The 24,863-nt window shown below is 37.8% G+C and overlaps 1 pseudogene across 1 annotated transcript in view; it reads left to right on the forward strand.

Annotated features, from left to right (window-relative positions):
* LOC149203681 (uncharacterized) overlaps positions 1-24,863 on the forward strand; it is a 220,215-nt pseudogene that overhangs the window by 20,985 nt on the left and 174,367 nt on the right. Inside the window, exons 4-5 of the transcript XR_016253635.1 lie at positions 17,872-17,976; positions 18,113-18,184. The product of XR_016253635.1 is annotated as an uncharacterized LOC149203681 (transcript). The remainder of the gene's footprint in view (positions 1-17,871; positions 17,977-18,112; positions 18,185-24,863) is intronic.

Consider the following 24,863-nt stretch of genomic DNA (forward strand, 5'->3'; position numbering starts at 1 on the left):
CACCTCATGTGCAAAACCCAATCATAACTTCAAAAATTCATATCTCCATTTCTACAACTCAGAATCGGATGATTCTCATTGTGTTAGATTCATCTTGCCGAGAGCTATCATCCTCATCCATCACATGTTGAAATGTGCTCATGGTTTTGGCCCAAATCCTGAAGGGTGAAAAACCCCAAGCTTGAATTTGAAGCCCACAAGTGACTCTTGTGGTGCTTTTTCCTCCAATCCCCGAACCCTAGGGCTTGGAGTACCACCCAAGCTACACAAAAATCAACACTCCCTCTTAGCGAGGGAGGTACTTCCAAGACTAGGAAGTAACCATCATCATCGGGCGACACTAGCCCATCTAGCATCCATCACTGCAGTATACCGGTACCCTGTAGAATGAATCTGAAAATCTTAGTAGTGTGTTTGCCTCATCACATCTGAACCTGAAGATCCCGAACCTCCATAGGGCTATTCCCTCTAAGGCTAGACTCCCTTTGAGCCTACACGATCTCCACTGGCTCAGTCTTGCAAGCATTCATCCTTCTGGATCAAATACTACTCGTACAAATCCCACCAATCTTGGATATGCAACATCACTATCTGATAAAGATTCTAGCCTTTTAACTTGTAGTCCATCACATGAATCCATCTCGATCATCCTGACCTCATCCATGCCAAAGAAACCCTCGAGCTGTCCCAAGTTCCAACCATCCATGGAAAGTCAAAGGAATTCCATGATCAACAACTTGCCCTACAACAAACTATTGTTCACTGGGCTCACCACCAATCCACGAGAACTCCCAGCTGATCTCACTGCCAAGCTAGTCAAGACCACATCTCCATGCCTTCAGCTGAACCCTCTGCTCCATGATCTAGACACCGACAACTCCCTTTGAGTTGCTTCGATGTGCACTCTCTGATTCACTGTCCCTCAAAGTAACTCACATACGCTCTAAGACCATGTTGATTTTCCATGATCTTGGGTCTAGGATAAAATCTTAAAATCCCTGATGCTACCAAACCAAGAATCTCAATGATACTACTTTGCACAACGGAATATAAACAATAGTACATGCACAAAATATAACAACTTTTTACATTTTTCAACCCAACTTCGTTATATTAAACGACATATAATACAATAGTCTAGGGCTCCCGTACCAAGGATAATGGCCCTCATACATCCATTAGTACAAGATACAAACTGGGGCTTGTTGTTAGTACATCGCCAACCAATCTGCCCTCAACAAGATACTCTGACCGTCTAGTTGATGTAGAGCTCCTCATCGCTATCTTGGTCGTACCCTGTACCTGCCCGGTCCTTTGGCTCTCGATCTGCAGCAGCTCTTGCCTATATCAATGCTCCAAGTCCATCTGGCCACTGAATCTCGACTATCAATCTGCTCACTAGTTGGTCGTTCATACATCAACACATCAACACATCAAGACTCCTGTCAAGGTGTTCACAGCTCCTCTTGTGAAAAACTCTCGATCTACCCACTGCTGCTCCTCTGCTACTTAAGGACTTCAACCTACTATGGTCTCCTTGTGCTGCACTGATGAAAACCAACATAGGGCACGGAGGGCTGCTACCTATCACTGCAAGATTTCCATCTCCCACAATGAACACGGGTTAGGAGGACAACCCATCATCTACTGTAGAATTCCTTCTCCACACACAAATCTTTGGCTCCACCAACTGCTCCTGGTTGATCAGACCCTTGAGCTCAACCACTGCCTCTCTCGCAACTACCTTTGTCCATCAACGTGTTGCTCACCAGGCTCCAACTTGGACACTATCACGCTGTCCTCCAGCAGACCATAAGTGCCCAATCCACGTTCACACTTGATCCACTCTCACGCTGCCCTCCGACAGTCCACGAGTGACCAAGTGCACGCTGTAGCATCTACACCTTAGCTAGGACATCCTCACACCTAGGAGACCCTTCTATTCGCTGCCCACAAACTTCTCCATATTTGTCCTTTGCTCTGCAATAGAGGAGCTATTGCACAAATCTAGGCTCCAATGTGCTGCTGCAACATTTGCCCACTGATTAGGACATTTGACAGTCCATGTCAACCCAATCACTTGGCTTCTACAGTCTTCATCAACATGACATCCATTCACTGTGAGATATGCTCCTAGTTGGGGTATTCAATGCTCCATGTTAACCCCGACAAGTGGCACCCACAGGCTGGTAGAAAACTGATCCAAATTTGACCCTAAACTAGGATCCAACACACATCAAACTGCTCCAAGTCTGTTTTTAATTGATTGCCCTTGACTGTTTTGGTTAGGGAAATTGGTCCCACTGTAACAACCCTTGACAATCCACTCAACAATCCACAAACAACCCTCAAAGACTGTGATATACCTTCATGAGAACCCTCTGCCTCCAAGATGTTGATTAGGGCACACTTCAGTCCCAAAACAATCCATGCAAGGGATTTTCTATGGGATTAGGGCCTGCGGCCTACCACATATCAGTCCCTGTAACCACGGCTTGCCGAAACAGAGGTTGTTGTCCTTAAAAAAGTGCCCAAATAGACATGTGTTTGAGGTCTCCCAACTCGGCCTTCACATCAAGGCTACTTGACCTCCTTCCTACAGTTCGGTCCCTTTACTTGGCCTGAAAACAGTCCCTAACACCTTGTTTCCCTAGCCTTCTCTTGCTGCGGTTTCTTGTTAAGTTATGGTATGTTCTATGCTTAGTGCAATTTACTTCAATTTCTTCTTATTAGCCCAATGTCAATTTCACTGTTCAGTAATCACATTAACATAAAGTAAAATGTTGATAGAACATAAATAAATCAACAAAAGACAAGTCAAGACAACAGACACCAGATGTGGCGGCTAGCCAGGGACAAACCCCAATGTGGGGAAACCCTTTGATCAATTCTTCTATAATCTTCAATAATTCAGCAGAGAGAGAGATAGTACAAATATACAATTCTGTAATTTTATTACAGCAGCAACAAAACCCTAACCAACAAAGTCAAAGCTGGTCAAACAAGTCAGAATTGACCTCCAATCAGCTTGGTCAATATCCCAATCAACTCGGCCTCCAACAGCAAGAAGAGGCAGCCCAAAAACAGTCCGAAAACTCAGTCAAACGAAGGTCAACAGAAGTCAACCTGCAGCCAACAATTAGGGCAGTCAACGTTGGTCAAACCTGAGGTTAGATCACCTCGATTTGTGTGTTAAAATCTATGGCCTACCAAGGAGAAGAAGCCACACCAAATTCGCAGTCCAAGAAGAGTCCACGCTAGTCAATGCTGGTCAAAGTGTCTTTTTGTAGCCCTAGTCAAATTCGGTCAATGCAACCCTAGCCAGAAATCACTTCGTCCTTCCACATTTGTGAGAGATGCTGCTCCTAGATGTGTACCCAATCAAATAAGGAGAGAGAAGAATGTGAGATGAGAGATGAGTGAATAATGCCACAAGGTGTCTTCTATTTATATGAATCGTTGAGGATGTGTGCCATACATTTTGTTGCTGGCTGACCTTGACAAATTGTCAAGTATATACAAATAAATTCATATATCCATAAATACATGTCGGAATCGGATGATCGTTAGATCAATCCTACACCTCTCGATGAGAGGAATCCAATAAAAATATCCGCTGCCAAAATAAGATCATCCACATGGAGTTTGGCCCTAGTTGCCAATTTTAACACTTCCACAAAGATTTATCTCCGATTCTCCTCCAATGAGCTCTCTTCCTTGAGTGTGTTGCACAAAATGGATGATCAAAAGAGCTCTAGAACACCTCCTATATATACACAAAGGAGGACTTCTTCCAAGGTCACAATAGGGCTTGAAAAGATGTCACAAGCCTAAATAACCTTAGGCTGACCTTGACACCTCATGTGCAAAATCAATTCATAACTTCAAAAATTCATATCTCCATTTCTGTAACTCGGAATCAGTTGATTCTCATTGCGTTAGATTCGACTTGCCGATAGCTATCATCCTCATCCATCACATGTCGAAATGTGCTCATGGTTTTGGCCCAAATCCTGATGGGTGCAAAACCCCAAGCTTGAATTTTAAGCCCACAAGTGACTCTTGTGGCACTTTGCCCTCCAATCCCTGAACTCTAGGGCTTGGAGTACCTCCCAAGTTACACAAAAATTAACAAAGGATCCGCAAGAGGCGGTTAGTCCATGTCGCGAAACACACGGGGAGCGTTGGTTTATCCACTGTCCAACATCCTTCACCCTTCTGCATCTTGGTGGTCCTCAGTTTCTCTTTCAAGAACATCTTCCGGTTCTCGGAAGGATCTTGGAAAAGCTTTGTGACTACATCCCACATTTCTTTGGCAGTATTCTTGCTAGCTAGATGCGGGACTATATGATCATGAACTCCATCGAGGATAATCCTCTTTGCCTTGGTCATCTCCTTGTTGTAGTTCTCTGGCTGTTGTTGATATGTAGGTATGACTACAACATTTTCTGCATATGTCTTCAGACCATACTCATCTAGTAGGAAAGTCATTCTGGCTTTCCAGATACAATAGTTGGAGGCTTCTTCAAGCCTACTTGATCTCGAAGTCCTGTTGAGGCCAATTATGCGAAACTAAAATTTGGGAAAATAAACAAGAATCTTCTTTGTTTCCTGCTCAGATTCTTGCTCTACTACTCTCAATCCCTTCTGGAATGCGCAGATCTTCCCTGCTACTACCTTTTGCTATTGAAATCTTGAGTTTCCTCTAGAAAACTGGATCTGGAAACCCTTAGGGAAATTCTGGAAAACTCCTTTCTCTGTGTGCTTTTTCTCTTCCACCCAACGTTGATCTACTGCTGCAAAACCTGCTGCAAATCAACTGCGCCCAAATCTGCTCAACGAAATTACCAGTCTGCTCACTGGAACTACTTCTTGGCAACACCACTGCTTGCAAAACACTACAACTGAGGCTCTTTGAATTTTCTGCTGTGTGCAAACTAAAAATCAAACCCTGCCTCTGCTAATTCGCACTTCCTACTAGTTGTTTGTGTAGATCCAAAATTTTTGCCCAAAGACTCCCTCCGCGGTTGCAAAATTACTCTTCGCTACTGAGCTTTTGATTTGTCTTCAAACTTGCTTTGATACCATGTGAAATTTTTCACTATTGCAACAATTGGAAATTCTTCTTCTAATCGAATATTATTATGTGTAGTTTATTTTCTATTATGGCAAATAACAAATAAAATCACTACTGCAATTTTGACCAAAAATACAATGCATTACAAAAGTAAAACTGGAATTGAGAAAAGAATGCACACACAATAATAATGACACCATAGTTTTTGGACAAATGTCCTCAGAAAAACCCAATGTGGGAAAACCGGTGCAACATATGAGGGTTTTATTATTATTATTCAACAACAAAATTTGAGTACAATATTTGGATGCCAAACTGGCAATCCTCTCCTGAGAAATCATTGGCAAAATATTTTAGAGGTTTTTTCTCTCTCTCCACAAGAAATCTTGGCTTGATCTGGCCTCACAGTTAGCTCCCATTCTACCTCTGCATCAATCACTGTGCAGGTTGAAACTCACACTTCCTGGAATAGCTACTATCTACCTCTGTTGACTGTACCTGTCACTGAGAAGGATTTGTTGGTCCTCTAGAAGAATTTTCCCGACAATCTACTACTGAATATATCTCTCCTATGGCTAAATCAAACTACCTCCTTGAGGCTCTACGCAGGCCCTGTGCAACATCTCTATGGAATAACTCAGCCTCCCTCTGCCGACTCTTCCAGCACTGGAAAATCCTCTAGAATCACTCAGTGTTGCTCCTCAATCTCTTCTACTCGATCACTGGCTCAAATTTTTCCCTAGCTGAATCTCTGCTCTTTAGGAAATTCAATTTGCCTTGATCTTCCTCTCACTTGATGTGTCTATTTCCATCCCCAATGACTTGCTCTTATAATCTCTCATTGGTGAAACAACGACCATGATTAGATCCCCATCAATGGCTAAGATCATCTCAAACTCAATCTGTATGAGTTTCTAGAGAATTCTCACATTTCCTTAATCAATTACTATTAATTAACCAGTTTTCCTAAGTTAAACTTAGGAAAAATTTAAATGATGACTAATTAATTTAATTAAGGCGTTTCGCAAGCTTATCTCGTGAAACCTTTTTTGGGTTTTGAAGATCTCATGTTCTTAGCCTCTTTGACACAATTCGAGACTAGAACACTTGTCCAATGCTAAAAAATTAACAACTTACATAGTTTCTTATGTGACAAAGCAAGTGGTAAAATCTCTATCTTTGCTCCAACGAAGAGGGCATTAAAGATGGTGCTAGCCCTCCCATGTATCAATGAATGAGACAAAAGTCATCTGGGCCTTGGATCAACTGCCACACCATGTATATACTGCTAAGTGGGCTGGGGGAAAACTGGTCCAGGTGCATCATCCCATGAATAATAAGGAAAATGCAGGAATGTTGTGGGTGCTGAAGGTGCCCATGGCTATGAACGATGCTCTGGAGTCCCATGGCTCTCAACACATCACATGTGGGTGTCAATATGTCCCTCTAGAGGACCTGGACCCCAGTTAAGTTGCTCAGACCTATAGATGGAGCCACCTGCCAATTACGCACAATATCTAGTGTTGCTACCTTCATCATTAGGTACATTAATCATTATTGCATCTAAGTGAACCAAGCTTGAAAGAAATGGGCATAACAACACTTCATATGTGGCTTCTCTTCCAAAATTGGGGCCTTAGTCACGTAATAGTGTTACCTCCCTAGGTAGGAGTGGTTAATAGATGACCCTATTAGGTGTTCTCAACCCCTAAAAGGAAGTGACATGTCCTCAATCCACCCTTCAATTGATAGGTGCCATTTGAACAATGATGGAACGAAGGGGAAAAGAACTCTAGGGCCAAGTGCCATGGTCGAAGGGATTGACTATGATGGACTACTTCATCTTAGGTGTATAGATGTGAGGAGGGAGCAATCGTGGATGCATGAGTTACCTCGGCCTTTGTTTTTCCACCCCTCTATATTGCCTTTTACTTTTTCTTGAATTTTCCTTGTATTACTGCTCGTAGCTCGAGGAATGAGAGCTTGCTTTGTATGATGTATAATAGTTATTACCCCCTTTAGGATGGGGCAGTTCATCGCCCATCAGGGGTTGGGACATGCAAGGGTTCCTTGTCTTCTATGAGATAGGGCAACATTGGCCCAGGAACCGGGTGATGGCCATATGAGAGAGGTAGAGCTCATGCTTGGCTTTTGCCCACATGCTAATTTGTAAGTCCCGACCATCTTTTGCATTTTTATTTTTCTTGTGGCCATCATATGATTTTCCTTTTCTTTTAGTTGCATTAACCTCCCAGGGTGCATTTCTAGGCCCTACCCAAGGTATGAGGATGTGTGGGTGCCAAATCCCAATGAACCAATGGTTAGTTGACTTGAAGAAGGGAGGTGGAATAGGGGCTCATAATGTAAGATGGAAAGTGGTAAGTATGGAATAGGGATAGATGGAGCTATGCTATCTCAATCATGGCTTCCCAAGTAGTGCCCCTTCCTAAAGCCATAGGCCATTAGGGGAGGGCCCACTGGACTAGGATTGAAAATTAACCCCCCATTTAAGGTGAGGTAATAAGAGTATGGCCAAGACCATTTTTTCTTCCAAGTTACCCAATAATCCATGTCAAATGCCCAAATACAAACAAGCATAGGCATCCGAATACAAAATGAATAAAGTACCTTTTGATTAGAAGCCCACCTTCCAACATGTGCTCTTGAAAAATGGGTGAGGAAACATATGATTGATGCCGATGGCGGAGATATAAATGGCACATCATATCGGCTACAAAGTGGCTCTTAGAGGCTGTCATCTGTCGTTTGGAAGATATGAATAAGAGAAAAGCTTCTCCTAGCAGTCACCCATTTTTGGTGGGTAACAGGCCTCATCATGGGGTTAATTATTTAATTGAAATTAAATTATTAGGGCAGATTGACCATCCTACTATCCCCCCCCCCTTTCACATCTATTTATAGGGCATCCATGAGCCCTTGAGAGATATGACTCACTAAGTGCTTTGAGATAAAAACCGTAGTTTGAGGTAATCTCCTGAGGCAAATTTTGTGTGCATCAATGAAGTAATATGGGCATTTCATTTCTTTGTTTTTTTCTCTTGTTTTGGCACAGATAATTTCTTATGATGGAGTAAATCGATTTGATTGAACGATGTAGTGCAAAAATCAATCATATTTAACTGATGGGTGTGGTGCGTAAGCATATGGAGAGAGATTTTTTTAGACAATGTGATTATACACCTATGTGTGATTGTTTTGATCAAAGACATAGTGTGATTTGAGGCTGAGGTTTTCAGACAGTGCTCATTGGACCTTGAATGTATCCTCCTGTAGCAAACTAATAGCGATTTGTATGGTGATGCAATTCGAGTTTGAATCATACTCTAGTAATGTAATCACTATGTTTTGATGATCAAGTTACTATGCAATTGGATGCTAAGTAAATAGAGGGACGATAGTTAAGTGACAGTGTGTGTGGGTGAGATCTGAAGCTGTGTGATTTGGTGAGCAAGGCATTTGAGCGCCCATGTGGAGTTTATTTGTGTATGGAGTGGAGCAATTGATCTAGTCAATACATTGATCGCTTGTGTGTAATTGCCACAAGTTAATTAACTTTACAAAGTGATTGATCTGGTCAATTAAGTGCATATTAACCTTGAACTCTTATGATGGTTACTTAAGATCTGTTCTGAGCATTTTATAGTAGTTAACCTCTCCAAGACAATGTAATGAAGATTGATTTGTTTTCTTGTCTCTGATAAAACTCAAGTGCGTGAGGTGTGCAATGGTGATTGGCCAAAAATGTGATTTGATTTCTCCCGTGCGTGCTTGTATGGAATAAGATCTTTTGAGTTCATATTGATGCCATTGCTGATGTGATATGAGAGTGTGGTTCAACACTAAACGTTAAGAGTATGCTATTGCTGTTGTGTCGAATTGTCCAACTATGTGATTAAGTCTGAGATTGATGGAGTATTATTGACGTTGTTTTTGCAGGATTGATGGAGTATTATTGACGTTGTTTTTGCAAGAATATGGTGCATAAACAAAATTAATCTCTGGTGATTTCTTAATGTGTTGTCATTTCTAGATCTTGTTGTATGATGGAGGAGAAACAATAGGGCAAGCTTGTGTATTGTGCATGACTAACCAAAGTTGCTAGATGATTTGTTGATGAGCTTCCACAGGGATATTACAGAGTATTGTTGCCAGGGATGAATTGTTATGCCACTTCTGAGTCTTCGAGTTTTAATTAGAGTTTAAAAGTGTTGATCTAATTGCATATTTGATGAATAAGGTTGCCAGTGGTAATATGACAAAGTATTAGATAAAGGACAAAGAGTTTGTAATGATATGTTTGTATTGCAAATTTTGTTGATGATAGAGGCATAATATTGGTTATGAGTACATAATTATAATTGAATTGGTATTCTAAAGAGGTCAAAATATGTTATAGTTGTTGTATTGAGCAGAGCTAGGGTTTGATTCAAGAGAGAGAGTGGTTTGAAAGCTGCTAAGTGCGCATAGAGGCTCTTGCAGAAACAATACTATAGTGCATACTTAGTGACTGTTTTGATAGTGTAGTTGTTGTTGATACCTGAGTATATGTTGATGTAAATGTTTTATATGCTACTAGGGTTTGATCACATTGTTGAGCATAAAGTTTGACAGTGTTGATTGTTGAGACTAGGGACAAAGATTGTGATGCTGATGCTACGGTTATTGCAAAGTGAATGTTAAGTTAGTTTGCTGCTATTGAGTGTTGTTGATGAGCCTTGTATTGTATGGTGAGTGCATTGTTGAGAGAGTTTGCTGCTAGGGTTTATCAATTTGATGTATTGTTGAGTGGCATTGATGTGATGCTAGGGTTTTCCAGTGTTGGTGTATTGGGCAGAGAGGTTTAATGTTGCAGAGGGATATGTATATTGAGTAGAGAATGTTCTTGAGTATTGTTAGGGTTTGATTGTTGATTAGTGAGAATATGTTGTTGGGTTGCTTGGTGAGTAGAGAGAGTTTGCATTGTTGCTAATGATCTTGTGCTAGTGTTGCAGATTGATAGAGTCAGCAGAGATGTTCCTATATTGTTGATGAGCAGAAAGTAAAGGTGGATCCAGTGTGAAAATAGATGAAACGTGGTCCATAGTTGTTTGAGTAGAGATTTGCGGGCCCAGTCTGAAAATTGGCGCACAAGGATTTGGAGGTCAGTGCCTTTAGGGCAAGTGGTGATTTTCTAGTCAGGGAGTAGTGGTTTCCTTCAGGTGGGTTCTTGAGAAAAACTTGCTAGTTGGTGCCTCCAGCTAATCAGTGTCTGCGAGTGTTGTAGTAAGTGGGTGCTTCCATCAGGTCGGTGCCTGAAGCGAGTGGGTGCTCGTTGATGATTGAGGTTGGTGCCTCGCAAGTTGGTGCTTGCATACTAGTTGGTGCCAATACATTGTAAAAGAAGATTGAATTAATAAGAGAAAGAAGACAAAATTTCAGTGGTTTTTCTCCTGGAAGGGTTTCCACCTAAAATCTATGTGTTTCATGTGTATGCTTTTCATGGTGCTTTTGTATTGCTTTATGTTGCCGCTTTTATGATTTGATGATGAATGGTGTTGTTGACCACACTTTGTCAACAGTCCAAGAAGCATAGTACAAAGCACTAGACAAATTTTTCAAGGATCATTATCATCATTCAGCTTCCAATTTCATTATTGTAAACCCAATTTCTGCAAAAATGATTGTAAATGATGCTAGAATGACTATGAAGCCATGTGATAACACCTAGGTAAACCTATGATTTTTTTTCAAGGGATTTCATCCTAGGGAGTTTTTTAACTTCCCCGAATTATGTGTGTTTGTAAACACGGATAATTGACAAAGTTTTTTTCCTAGTTATAACCCCAAAGCTAGGGTGGAATTCGTTGACAAGGTCTTAAGTGAGTCCTAGTGTTTTTCGAGTCTATGTAAAAGTGTGTTTAGGAATATTTTAGTGCATGGTTACTCATATTTAGACACCATAGCTAAATTATTTTATTACAGACACACTTGGTTTTATACTAGATCATATTGTATGGCAGAATTGGGTAGTGACTTAAGGGTCTATGTCTAAATGTGTATTTCCCCTTCTAAGGGTTGAATTAAATTGTAATATCTTGATGTAAAAATATTTTAGTGCATGGTTACTCATAGTTAGACACCATGGCTAAAGTATTTGAGGATGGAAAAATTAATTAATCTCCTCTAGAGTCAATTAATTAATTTTTTTGGCAAAATTAAATAAAAATCTTAAGTCAGAAAATTAATTAATTTTGAGTCAAAAAATAATTTGAAAAAAATTAAATTCTCTCCAAGTGGAAAATAATAAAAAATTCGTGGGTCAAAAAAGAATTAATTTTTGGAGGTCCTCCACCAAGGGAAAAATGGATTTTTTAAGAAAATTTGACCCCTTGGACCTTGATGGTTAAGTCAAAATGAATTTTTTGAGGATATTACTCCAAAATATTATTTTTTGGATTAATAAAAAACGGTTTTAAGAGAAATTCGATTTTTTCTTCAAAAATAAAAAATCAACGATTGAGATCAAGTTATTTTCAAAGGAAGATCAACGGATGAAATTATTTTGACAAGGATCAAGCCAACTAGCCGTTATTTCCACTTGGAGGGGTTTTCTTCTCTCATTTTCTATATAAGGAAGTTATCAAGCTCTTCATCTCATTGGTGGATGATGTAATCTGTAACGTTGCTGGAATTGTATTTCTCATAATAAAAAGACTTTGGGGTTTCAATTTCATGGTGTTCTTCTATCTGCTGATCTGTGGTATGTGCTAGTAATTTTTCATGCTCTAGGTTACCGTTATATGCGCTTCATAAATTGTTATTTCATTTGTTGCAAGATGGAAAATCTATTGGTACAAGTATCTTGCCTTAGGTGTTGGGTTTAGATCTACACTTGTAGATTTAGATCTCTCATGATCTAACAATTCATCTGTAAGTTTTGAATAGATATCTATAGCTACGTTAGTGCTTGGTCTCCAACTTCACAGACTATGGAGAAGAATCGACTGTGTTTCGATTCTGAGCTTTCATTTTGCAGGGTACTTTGCAGGAGGGTTTGGGGCTTGGGCCAGTGGTTCATTTACATACATCATTTATTTTAAAATTTCTCAAAAAATCTATTTTCTTTCTCTTGTGCTATAACGAAATTTACATGCTAAAAAGGGGAAATTTTATTTTGTAAACATTGTAAATATTTGTAAATGATTTTTTCTAACCCTTGTATTTTAAATTTTACCCATTTTTTTATTTTTGTATAGAATTTGGGGTTTGGAGTTTTAAATTATTGTATATATTGGGTATTTGGGCTCTCCACTTGTTCATCTGTGTAGGTGATTGCTCAAGGGTTTGAAGCAACAATTAATTTATGGGCTATTCATTCAAGAACAGAATGCTAATCTAGGCCCTAAAGGATAAGATCTAGCCTTTCCAACTCCCAGCAACTCAACGTTCAACCAGAAGAAGGAAACCGCTAGTTTTTTTGAGGCCTTTTGCAGTTTTTTTTCGCTAAAATTTTATGTTTGTAGGGGGGTGAGTTCACTTGAAGGGGTGTTGTGGGTGCTTTTAGGCCATTTTGGCCTAGCCGCAGCCCCTAAGGGCTTTTCCAAGCTAGCCGCAACCCCTAAGGGCTTTGTAACCCTAGCGGAAACCCTTTAGGGCTTAGCCGCATGCCTTAGGGCCTTTTTGGGGCAGGCCGTAGGCCCTTGTGGCATCAATTTGGGCAGACACAGTCCTATCCCTCCTAGCCGCAGCCCCTAGAGGAGCGTTTCTCTTCGCTGCAGCCCTATTGGGAAAATTTTGAGGCAGCTGCAGGCCTTGGAGGGCTTCTAGCCCTAGGATGCAACCCTACTTGGGCGTTTTTCTCATTAATTCAGTCATTTTTGGCATATTTGTGGGGTTTTGACATTTAATTTGACACTAATATTTGTGGTTGCAGGCCTAAGGTAAGTGTGGCAATTGTTTATAATTGATGTTTATCATTTGAGCCATAAATTTTGGGTTTTTCTCGCTAACTATTTGTTTTGCAGACTTGCTAGCCTCTTGACAAGGGTTCCAAGGCCTAAAGTAGCTCAACAATCCATCAACCAGCCTTAAAAGCCCTAACTATTGTCACAAGAGGGCTGATATATCTTATTTCAAGCTAACAAATTGTGTTGCAGGTGTTTGAAGCCCAACTAGTCATCAAACTAGGCTTATAGGCCTAAGTATTTGGCTCTTCTACCCTCTTCCTCACTGTTTTGCAACCAGATCTGAAGCATCATACTTACAGTGGCATAAATCTAATCTAAACATCTTAAAGAAGCCCTAAATCACTCTCACATAAGCCTATAATCATTGCACATTTAATCTCAATTGATAAATCAAATTTTGTGCTCTTGGGTTATTGATTGCCATAGTGTTTTGGAGGTCTGATATATAATTTTCTGAGTCTGATATACATGCTACAGCAGGAAGGAAATACCTTAAAAAGTGTTACAAAGTCATAAGAATTCATTTCATAGCTTAAGGTTTTCCTATCTTGCATTTTATCCTCGTTTGCAAATGATACATGGATTGCTCTTATAGTTCTCCAGTGTCTTGTTTTGGGCTGATTGGTAAACATAAAAAATCATTGTTCATCTTGCATTTGTTGCATCATTTCCTCCTCTTGCATTTTTGGCATTCGCATAGTGCATTTCACTAATCCCATCTCAAAGAAGATTGTGCTCTAATTAACTTAACATTGGCTTATTGCGAAATTGCTAATTTTCTAAAGTGGCTAATTGTGAAAGTTAATGATATTGATATCACTTATTTTGCTCTTGTAAAGTAATCAGAATAGTTTTGTAACCTCTTGTTTCTAATTGATAAGTAACATAAGAAATTGGTTGTTAATTAAGAGCATTATCTTGTTTCAAGGTTCAACAATGTTGTGATATTGTAATAATCTTGTGATATCACCTTCTTTGAGTAATATTGTCATCTCAATTTGATAATCCTATTGCTCATTTTATTGCATATTAAGTGTAAAAGATTAATTAATTTGGTGCTCCTTACTTCTCATTGGTTATTTATAGCACTTTTTATCATTAAGATTGCTAATCAAGTGATTTATATTGGGCACTCTAGTGATCTTGTTTCATTAGCACATTGTTTTAATTGAGATTGTTCCTAATATTGCTCTCTAAGTACTTTGTATTGAACATCATAAGCATCTAATCCTAAGTAATTTAACTTAAAGTACTTAAGAGGCCATTTGATAATCTCATTTAAGGCAATCACTCATAACTTGCACTTCATCCTAGGATTAGTTGTGCATTAATTAATTTACCTCCAAGCATAAGCTTGGTTGAAAGAAGATAGGACCACCTTTCTCACCCAACTTGCGAAGTTTAGACCCTCACTTGTGGTTAACACGGTGACCTTGCAATTGTCAAAGCCACAGTCCCTGCAGCGCCAAAGGCATTTGGGTGGCTAGAACTCCAGGGGAGGTATCGTTAATAAAGCCATAGCTTTCGCCCCTGGGTTTCTCTCCACAACCTACATTTGAGACTATCTTTAAAACGGTTGAGAGAAATTATTAACTTAGAATAGACATTTAATCTAAAATCAACCAACAATTTGCATTTCACTTAGTTCTAGGTGTCACATCACACATAGGATAGTTTTCATCCTAGTAGCAACTGTTCATCCTGTAACTTGGAAATTAATCTATATTGTGCAAGTAAATTGATTCCTAAGGCACTGGTCTCATTCTTAGGAAACTCTTAAATTTAATCAATTTGTGCTAATAACCTTAACTTGCCAATTATCTTCAAACAAGTTGCTAGGTCATTCAATTGTGTCTCTTGAACTCATCATTTAATCCGTAGGGACTACCCCCCTTATCCAGCTGTAGGGAGGCAACTTAAATGGAGAGGGTCGGAATCAGAGTGACAACCCCTGCCCTTAGCGTTTGTTGCAATCATGTGTACAATTTGAGCGACAACAGGTGTGATGGTTAAAACTGATTAATAAGCCTTGATACTGATTCATCCCCCCTCTCGGCATCAAACTGGTTTCCAACATTGGTCCCCTTCTTTTTGCTAACTGTAATGTTTTTCCTAACCTCCAGGAGCATCCAAAAATCATATGCTCATAGGCTAGCAGGATGCACAACTCTGATACCACTGTAATATCCCTCTTGGGGAGATTACCCTTAGGGTGCAATTATGAACTAGTGTTTTCAATAAACCATTAAAGAATTGTATTACATAACCGTAGTGCAATATTCATCAATCTATGAAACATTGATACTCTTTATTGAATATGCAAGTAGTATAGTAAGGAACCCAAGCAATAGTAGATTCCACATGCCACCATTATAAAATAGGATTGATTCAACAAGCAATTAATAGACTTACAATGGTCAACAATTTCCCAACAAGGATATCAAATCAAAAATGATTTCTGGGCTACAGAAAGTAGCTGCCCCCTTGGTGCCACAAAATCATAACAAACCTCACTGCTACCTGGCACCCTTATTAAGCCTTGTGTCTTCCTAATCGTGGCCCCTTTGGTCACTCGTAGCCTCATAAAATAGTCTGTTAACCCTCCGCAGCCTCAGGAAGTTAATCCTCAACCTTCAACTGCCACAGGAAGGTATATATTGGCCTTCTGCTACCTCAACAATATAGGTTTATCCCTTTGCTGCCTCAGAAGGCAGTCTCCAGCCCTCACTGCCTCAGGAAGGTATATATTGTCCTTCTGCTACCACAGGAAGATAGATTTAGCCCTTTGTTGCCGTAGAAGGTAGTCTCTAGTCACCGCTTCCTCAGAAAGTTAGTCCTTCAGCCCTTCACTACCTCAGAAAAGTGTATGCCAGCCCTTCGCTGTCTCAGATAGTAATCTCTATCCCTTTGCTGCCTCAAAAGGATGGTTTGTTGCCTTAGAAAGATAATTTTCCAGCCAGAATTCGGTCATGTAGCAAGGAAGATAGGAGGATTGGCTAGGGTGGAATCTTTCACCACTAAAACCAATCAGGAAAAAGGGACCTTAAAACCCTCTAAGAGCCTCAGTCCAGATTCAAGAAGAATAACTATCCATGGTGATCATAATGATTCTTCTCCCTTCCTTTTATAGATTCTTGTTGGGGCTTTCCCCTCCTAAATTCAAATTTGAGTGACTGGCAAGTTTCTCTCCATTTGCCCCAAATTTAACTTTTATTATCTAATGCTAACATTAAATAATAATTTCCCCCTTTTGAAAAGACTATGCTTGCAGGGTCAAATAGGTTATTATGTCCTTCCTTGGGCAATTAATTTGAATAGGACATTACATTCACTTGAGTGGAAGGCGAAAAGCATCAAGTGAAAGCCAGCAGTCATGAGAAGTCCAATAGACCTCTTGGTAGATGAAACTAAGCTTCACACAAGATGTATTTATATGTATATTTTGTGAATAATAGGTATCACACGAATTACCTAAATTTGCCTATTACTTTTATATGTGTTCAACAGATTTATTCCTTGATTTGAAAATGGGGTGGATGATATGATGGGGTCATGAAGAAGGAAAACCATAACAACCAACATGATTAAATAGATCAGCAATGTGATGGTATAGAGAACCAATATCATGTTTGAGGAACTCCCCTTGAACGCCTTCTTTATCTGTAACTTTGCTAGGTGCTCATAATACTCACTGCTGTCTTGATGCGTGTTGATGATTACTAGACTTTCGATGCCCTTCAAAACCTCAGTGTTTATGTATTATGTATCAAAACTTTTATTTATGTATCCTAGAACTTATAGTTTATATATCTTGATGTGGCTTTCCATAATTGCACCCTTCCATGCAATATAAATCAGAAAATCTGCATATTTGGCATCCAATTGTTCGTATTTACATTGATGTACATGAATATTGTTATTTAAAATTTGAATATTTTATGTATATTTTATTTGGCTTAGTCGTTTGGTGAAATTAAGGCCGAGTTTGAGCTGGGCTGTAATTTGAGCATCACTGAGTCCAAGGCTAGTCCAAGTCTGATAGCTTTTATGTAGGTTGTCCTTGGGCTCAATTATGGTTGCATGACAAAGTCCAATTTTTGTAGTGGCACCCACCACTAAACACTTATGCTGTGGTCTTGAGTTTGTCATCTAGTCATGATTGAATGTTTGTTATTTCCGGTGGCAACTATTTAGAAAATGGAGTGTAACTTTGCTTCAAATATAAATGTTAATCAATCCCTAAGAAGGTGGTGACTCTAACTCCATTAACAAACACTTGCAAGATTTCTTTTGTTGTTCAATAACATGATTGAAGCATATTTAGATGAAGCAGTTGCTGCCCGAATTTCTTATCTAGAAACTAGGATAACTATTATGGTAATGGACACACACTTTCTTGAAAATTGTAATGCATCGAGTTGTTTTTGCATAATTTTTTCTATCTTAGCAATTAGGACATACATCTTTGAGAAACTCCTTCCTAGTGCTTTCGCTTGTCTTTTGAACCGCAATGATGGTTCAGTCTGGTCACTGGTGGCTATTTTTCAAAATTGTGATATCAATTGATGCTAGGCTATCATGTTTGAATTGCAGTTGGGTTTATGTTAAATGCAATTTATCTGTTTCATGAGGCTAATCAAATTAGGTTCTTCTTACTTTCTTCTAACTGCATATCATACACTGCAAATAATTTAAACGCTAATCAAATTAGGTTCTTTTACATTCTTCTAACTGCATACCATATACTAGAAATAATTTTCTATGTGAAATGTGCATTTGCTATATTAGTCCTATTTTTTCCTTCATGCACTAATATTTTTTCTTCAGGTGATGGAGAAGAGCAATTTCAAGCCACTTAGTGATAAAGAGGCAGATGTAGCAGAGTCAGCTAATTATCTCCTTAATCTTCCAATATCTGTGGATGAGTCTCAGGTGCAAATTTATCTCTTTAATGGTTATTTGTGCCAGTAATTCTTAGTGGTTTCTCTTTTCTAGCTCTTCAAAGGGTCTAATATTTGAATATTTCTTGTGTTTTTTGCATTGGTTTGTGTTGTACTTGGGACTGCAGCTTGATTCCAGACTACTGACAAATTTTTTCCAAGAAAATCCTCATGATAATCTTCCTCGATTTGCAAACAAGGTATTTCAAAGGTTTCCATATATTTGACCTTGTGGATTCCATGTTGTTGTACCTGGGACTAGGTTGTAAATGGCTGGTTTCTTTCTATGGATGTGAGAATGCTCTCACATTGTCCAGTTTTCCTAAACTCTGCACATACATAAAAGAAAAATAGATCATATCATCATTACATGAACAAACCATATTTTCTCTGTAGTTTACAAGGTATGCCTTATGTTTTTCAACTGTTCAACTCCTGTAAAATCTAATCTCTTAAGAAAAATGGCACCATTTTTTTGTTATTTTCCATGTTTGAAGTTTTTAGTATTACATTTTATGTCGTAAAGATCAACTCTAAAATGATTCATTGATCTAAAAATATATGTAACAAGTGTAGAGTAAATAATGCCCATTTTATATTAAAAAACATTTTAGATGGGTTCTGTAGTTTGATAAACATTAGGTGTAGTGCTTTAAATTTGATAGCATGCTTATCCATGAAAAGATGAGCACAATTTTGGCATAAGATTTATCTATCTTGGGGCCCACTACTCATCTTCGGCAGCCACAATTGAATCTAAATTATACTTCATAATACATATTCATGTTATTTCACTATATGAAGTAAGTTCTTTCCTCTTGTGTTCTTGTTCCATGCATGTGTACTCTGAAAATCTGTCAATGAGCCTCCTATTGGCTAGAACAGTCTGTTGCCTTTGCATATGCCATTCATACTTGTCCATTTTGTTGTCTGTTAACATAAATGCTCCTCTCAACATCATTTAGGAAAACAAGTAACAAATCCGTGCGAATTTGCAAATCATCTCTCACTCTAGTTTGGCTATGCATTAACAACTTTGTGATAATAAGAGAGATTGTGGAGATAATGTGTATTGTCAATGGAGAGAAACAAATATCTTACTGCACACAAGGGTGCTTCCACAATTGCCGCACTATAGAGTTGACTCTTAACCTTATAGTGGATTTTCTTGACTTCTTATTTTCTTTGAAAGTTGCATCTGGAGGGTGTTAAATCTCCTAATACCAACCCAGATTTATTTTATCACGGAAATTATTTATTCCTAGCAATTTATTTAATTAACCAAATAATTTTTGAATTACCGAAAAATAAAATCATTGGTATTTTAACTTCTAGAAGTATATGCAATGGAAAATGAAAATTCAGAGAGATCAATCACACATTACAATAGATAAATACCCATGACAATTCTCCATCATTCATTCATCTGGAAAATCAGGGTTTTTGACCCACAGAGTATTACAAGGAAAAAATACAGTTGCTGGAATCTGTAACTCAGCCCCCATTGGATGAATTCGGCCCAAGGAAATTCAGCCTCCTGGAAATTGGCCTAGGAAGGAATTTGGCCTAGAGAAATTTGGCTCAACAATCAACTGGCAAATCGAACCTGTGCCTTCCCTACGAGCTGCCACTGTGCCTCAGTAAATTCGGCCTCTAGCAAATCAGCTTCTCCAATCGACTTCCCTCTCTTCAGAAACTCGGCCCTGCAACCTCCAGCAACTTGGCCTCTTGGATGCGCCCTCGAATCCTCCTGTAGTCTTCCTCCTTTGCACTTCAGTCTACTGAGTCACTCACGCTATAGAAAAAATGCTTTCTCTTCTTGTGTCTCCTCTCTTATGTCTTCACCTCTTCCTTAGGCTTCTTTTTATAATCTTCATTAAGCCCAAATCCCTAACTCTAATCTCCCTTTTAGAAGATCTTGGAGATCATTTCGAAGTCACTTAAATAATTAAATTATTTATTCTTAGAAGATGACTTAATAGTCCACAATAATCAACTTACTTTAATTATTGTACTTCCTAAGTTAGACTTCGGAAAGAAGACATAAATCACTTACTCCACCAAGCAAGCACCTAAAGAGGCAATAAACCATCTTCCACATGCTAAGACACCAAACCTACGTAGAAGACCTTCCGAAGCTGCTAGTATAAACTTCAACACTCCCTCCTAGCAAGGAAGGAATTCTCCACCACCCCCAACTTATCTTGGTACTTCACAAACTTCCCTTTCACTTCTCGGTACTTCTGTTGTTTATTACAACGCTGTAGTATAACCATGAAAATCTTGAGTGGTACACTTGTTTAAGTGATTGATTATATTGAAAGAGTAAATACTAAAAACCATTTGCAAATTATTCCATTTGGGGTAGTGCTTATGCATTGCACTGATTTCTCTTTTGTTGGAAAGACATACATTTTTGAAATGTGATGTACTTATGATACCATTTTCAGATTTTGTCCATATCAGCAAGCCCCTGCAGTTGCCCCTGCAGTTTGTTCAATAACTTTGTTTGTATTCTGTTGGCAAAAAAATTTATGCCTTTGAATCTCTGAAGTTTGAAGCTGTTCAGTGGTGATGAAATCTATCATCTGCAATTTACAGCAACCCTCAGCTACAATTTGATTTGTTTTGTTATTTATTGGGCTATATTGTCTATTTGTTTCCTTTTTTTCTTCACATTGATAACCAGAAGTCCTGGGCTATTTATTTGATATTATTCAAGTGTCATCACGTGTCAGCAAGTGCTTCTATGTATTTTTCAATTTTGAAGTTTTCCCATTTTCATATGAAAATCATACTTTTCGCAATTGTAAAATGACATACAATTAAGAATCATTTTTGGGATTATTTGCATAGATTAAGTCATTATTCCATGACCCATATCTCATGAGCATTATTCGCAGCTGACTGATATCTCATGATTTTGAATAGTTCACAGCACTTATTGCATTGGTTAATGTTCCTAATTCTGACATATAATTATTTATTTTCAGAGTTAGGAGCATATGCTTATAAAGTAATAGTCCAGTTCAGTGATTTTATTTAACACATATTTCTCTATTTTTTATTTAATTTTCCTTGATAGTTTTCTTACGAATATTAATTGATTGGTGTGATATTATGTGTAAGGCTTGTTTTTCCATTTCAATCAAATGTAAAGACTGTAAAGACTGATATTCCATTTCAATCGAATGTAAAGACTGTAAAGACTAATATTAAGTGCTTGAATTTAGCTCTGATACCATATGTAAGGCTTGTTTTTCCATTTCAATCAAATGTAAAGACTTTAAAGACTGATATTCCATTTCAATCGAATGTAAAGACTGTAAAGACTGATATTAAGTTTTATATTCTAATCAGATTGACAGATTTCCTTTTTCAAAATTCTATCAAATTAAATGCATCTGCGTACCTAGTTCTCCCGTCTGGTGTTGATCACATTGCTCCAAGTTTTCTGAGTCCATTACCAAACCAACTTATTCCTCCCTGCCTATCTGGGATCAACCTCTGCGGTTCCCAGATCCAGAGGACTTCGAAATGGAAGTCCACTGGCCCCCGTGCCCAAAACTCCAAGAACAACTCAAAATTTCCCAATTTATAGTTCCAAAATCGAGCCCCAGCTCATCCCTCAAACAGACTGATTTTCCATTCTCCCCCCTACTTCTCCTTTCGATTATGTTTATATAGGGAAGGTTTCTCCCCTCCCAAGAAACCCCACCTCCCTTTCCTCCAATTAATCTTAAGATTTAACCTTATCCATTAAGATATTTTCACTTGAGTTGGTCATTATTCATTAAATGAGTTTTTAACCTTATCATCTCAACCGACTTCGAGAATAGTATTTTCTTTTAAGTACCTTATCATGAATTGTCCAAAGATTTATGAAGTAAAGTAAATCTTGTCCATTGTAATAATAATTATTTATTATTTAAATAAAATTTTATTTAATAAAATAAATAAATATATTTTATTGTTCTACTTAATAAATAAGGTATTAATTAATACTTTTAATAACTAATTCATTTTCTTACATAGACGTTTACATGATTAAATTAAGATGTATACTAGTGCAATGCTTGGATGCATGTGTATGTAGCTATCATACACATTTCTCGTAAGCATGTTGATAATCAGTGATTCAAGTTGGGTCATTACATACACCCCTCCTTCAAAGAAAACTTCATCCCGAAGTTGAGTTTATATAGTATATTAGTATTTATTTTAACGATTAATATAACTTGTGTAAGGATTATGTCCCGTGAAATATATATATCAATGTTGTGAAAATCGTGATCGGGATTAAATCGGCGCGGGGAACAAACCGGAAAAAATCGGGAAAAAATCAGAAAAAATCGGGAAAAAATCGTTTGGTACAAAAATATTAATTTTTTTTTCAATTTTTTTAATATCTAAACCATCTAAAACATAAAATAAATACATTGACACATAAATATGATAAAAAAACTAATATATAAGATGTTTAATATCATTTCTAGCGCTAAAATCACACATAACATTGAATCATGTCCTGAATATGAAGTCCTGACTCCTGAGTCCCAACTCAGCCTCAAAATATCAACAAAAAATATGATAATGTATCTCATCATGTCATAATGTCATATACAATAAAATGAAAGTCTAATCCTATTGCTTTCCTCTGCCCCTCTTGCGAGAAAATGCCACAACTTTCCCTTTCCCTCTAGATGTAGATGCTGGTGCCTATGTTGGTGGAGATGGCAGTGGAGTCTGATGTGCTCTAGAAGCTAAAGAACTAGAAGTAGGAGCTATAGGAGGTAGACCACGTCCTCTACTGGTGGCAGGGGTATCCCGGGCAGGTGGTGTCACCTGGAAACATTATAATCTCCCAATCCTAAAATCCTGAAAAATTGATAAGTCTGCTGGATTTTAAATGAAATCTAAAATTCTACTTTCTCCATATGAAATCCAATGAGGCTGGAACCACTCTCAAACATCCTGAGTCATTTCATGGTAATGTTAAAAATTTAAGTAAAAGGATGAAAATGAAGATTAAGGAGAATGTCACTTTTACTTTAAGAATTTAACATTACCATGAATAGCATATCCATACTAGGGCCTAGACTTGATCATTAAGCTGCCCCACTCAAAAATCATTTGTTTCTTTAAAAAAAAATTGCATGAAAAAACCCAAAAAAACGTTATAAAACTATGCTGTCGCGACCGGCGGCGATTTTTTAATTTTTATTGCGATTTTTTCGTTTTTATCGCGATTTTTCCAATAAAAATTGGCAAAAAAAAACCGGCGATTTTTTCGTTTAATTATCGCGATTTTATCGGTAGAGGGAAAAAATCGCGATTTTTTCATTTTATCGCGATTTTCACAACACTGATATATCTATATATATATATATATATCTATATATATATATATATATATATATATATAAAACATTTATAGGTTTACAACTTTAATAGTCATACCTTGTCCCAACTAGGTTCCCAAGCTATTCTAAAATCATCCTATCCTTCCTAATCTCTTCCGCTCCCATCCTATCTGTCCTCTACTGGAGTATGCTATGGTGTCAGTTATACTGACCTAACCATTCATAACTCTAAGGATGGCAACGTCAACTAAATTGACCTGATTTCCTCGTAGGCATCCGGCAGTCATCATCACACGTCTAGGGGAGCGTGACTCACACAATCCTCCCATGACTCCAGGTTTTGGAGGATAAACGGTGGGCAACACCTCCACCCCTCCTAGTAGAATTAGGGTCAATACTCTATTATGGAATCTCATTGAGCCTTAATTGTTCTTGAAGTTTTGTCATCACGTGGTTGGTTTGGTAATGATACTATCTGCAATGTAAACACTTGCCCACAAATTATAACATATGCATCGATATATTCAAAATCAATTGTATTTAGATAACGATTTTCTATGCATTTTAATAAACTCTCATCTATGATATTGATCTTTGAGTTCATATAACATACTTGGCTATGTCTAACCAATATATTTGTAAGTTCATTTTCACATCTAGTAGTCAAGTGTATTCATTATTTTATTTCCATCTATCATTCATATTGATATGTAAAATAAAAATAAAAATAAAATTATAAATATCACATCCCTAACATAAGTCATGATTTATATAGGTATCCATGTACCAGCAATGTTTAAGCAAAATAATTGGAAATCATTCTTTCGTGTATTGATTGTGCATGAAACTTATGGCTTTCATTCCTACATGTTTAACGCTAAACATAGGTATAGCTGTTAGTTGTGAAAGTCCAATGATGTTGAAGTAGTGAACGAATAATATCATTGAAATGACTCCGAGTACACAATGTGGAGGAAAACTTCATCATTGAAAACCTTGGAAAGGACATCAAGGAGGCAACAGTAGTTTAATGAATTAGTATGGAATGTGTGGATAAGTGCAACTGACACTTGTAGGCATATTATGCAGATAGTCAAAATGAATATGGAAATAGAGGATGGAGGTATTGATAAGACTTATCCATTGATAGACGAATCTGAAAAGATTGAGTGATCAGCTTAGTTTACACCAGAAGTCACCTATCCATAAAAACTTAATGACCTTACTTTTCACTAGACTGCTAGATTTTGCAGTAATATTTCCCTTAGCAGATATTTCAAATCTGCCACTATTTTGTTCATACATTAAAAGATTTGAAAAAAAAACCTATATATAACAATTTTGCTCAAATCTATAGCAGATAAGTTTGTTCAATCCTAACATAGTTGACTGCTTAGTCAATAACTTAGAATGAAAATTGATAGCTTTTGTAAACTTCGTGCATCATATTCATCCAACCAGTTAGCTCCAACAACCTTAAAACATGCTTTCATTTTCATGTTCTGAAATGAATTCT

The sequence above is a fragment of the Pinus tabuliformis genome, chromosome 2_1, assembly GCF_031772625.1.
Source record: "Pinus tabuliformis cultivar Carrire ecotype Pingquan chromosome 2_1, CPIR1, whole genome shotgun sequence".
Classification (NCBI taxonomy): domain Eukaryota; kingdom Viridiplantae; phylum Streptophyta; class Pinopsida; order Pinales; family Pinaceae; genus Pinus; species Pinus tabuliformis.